This window comes from Danio rerio, chromosome 6, assembly GCF_049306965.1.
Source record: "Danio rerio strain Tuebingen ecotype United States chromosome 6, GRCz12tu, whole genome shotgun sequence".
Classification (NCBI taxonomy): Eukaryota; Metazoa; Chordata; class Actinopteri; order Cypriniformes; family Danionidae; genus Danio; species Danio rerio.
In genome coordinates, this window is record NC_133181.1 from 53,405,001 (window position 1) to 53,406,445 (window position 1,445).

Here is a 1,445-nt window from a genome sequence, read left to right on the forward strand (position 1 = left end):
TGATAGCCAATAACAATAAACCATTTCAGCTGTTTGTGAAGCAATTAGTAATGTAATGTCTGAAAAGCTCAATCTATGTTGAAAATGTATCAGCAGTTTACAGCTTATAATGGACTTTTAGCACACAACTATAACATGCCTATTCACGATCAAAAGAGTTTGCCATTGACTTCTTTGGTCGTGATGTGCTGCAAAATGATCTCACTAACCTTTGTTAAACAAGAACAATAAGACTTAAACAACAAATATTGTTACCCATTCATTTAAATCAGAATTTATCACTGTCAATAACATAAAAAAAACCATCAAAATCTGCTTTAAGACGTTCAGTTTTACATTAACTGACCATTACAGCTTGAACAAAAGATATAATTGATTCACATAGGCTAACACATATGAATTTAAGTGCATAGTAATATATTTCTCTTGGATAATTTAAAGAGAATAGTAAAAAGTCGAGTTTCGATCATTTTTCGTGACTAACTGCATAAACAAGATAAACAATAATATTTTATTAATCCAAAACGATTAGTTTTTATTTACACATAATCACAGAATTAATACTGTTGGATAAGTAAACGCCTGTACAATGATTTTTTCAACATCCACGGTACTTTATAATGTTAAATCAGGAAAAAAACACGTTTTGCCTTGTTAGTTAATGGATTAGTCTACATAAACTTTCTTTAACGCAAAGTTAGCATACACACAAATTCGTTTCATGTTTCTTTAAAATAATTAAAATAGTTTTCAGTTACTACACACGTTACAATCTAACATTGTGTAAAAGGAAAAGGAACTTTCAGACGTGTTTGTAACTGTTAGCGTTAGCATACATTAGCTCCAGTCGTGTTTCTTAAAGCAAGTTACATTTCGTATCAAACTGTTTTAAATTACTAAACGCTGTTACAACCAAACACCGTGGAAATGTTTTAAGCTCTAAATTCGCTAATTATACAGTACACAAGCAGTAAAAAGCTTACCTTTCTGACCGGAATCCACATGAATCTTTGAAAAACCAAACTTTTTCTTCTTGTGATCTTCGTGCCATAGTGGTTGACAACCAGCTTTTTGGAGCATTACCGCCACCGTCTGGATGGAGTTTGGATCAGGAGTTTAGTAACGCATGTGTTTATTATGAAACCAACTTCTGCTTAAAAAAAAACAGTCAGCACAGGAGCGTGCCATCTCAAAAATAAGCGAATTTTACATAGTTTTTCTCTAGATGACATGTATAATCTATTTATAAATAATATTGTTTTGTTTGCGTCTAAACATAGCGACCATCCACACTAAATATTCTTTTTTTTTTTTTTTTGCTATCGTACCATGAATATTTTCTCAAATTAGCATTAAACGTGGAGCTAACAGATTACTAGATAAAATAAGAACTTAATCGGTTGCCATCAGCCGAGTCCTTGCCAGAAGCGGCCCGGACTCTACAG

At 32.4% G+C, this 1,445-nt stretch overlaps 1 long non-coding RNA gene across 1 annotated transcript in view; it reads right to left on the reverse strand.

Annotated features, from left to right (window-relative positions):
• LOC137496023 (uncharacterized) overlaps positions 1-1,054 on the reverse strand; it is a 3,251-nt gene extending 2,197 nt beyond the window's left edge. The window contains exon 1 of the long non-coding RNA XR_011016093.2: positions 984-1,054. This is a non-coding gene — a long non-coding RNA (uncharacterized lncRNA). The remainder of the gene's footprint in view (positions 1-983) is intronic.
• Positions 1,055-1,445: the final 391 nt, after the last annotated feature.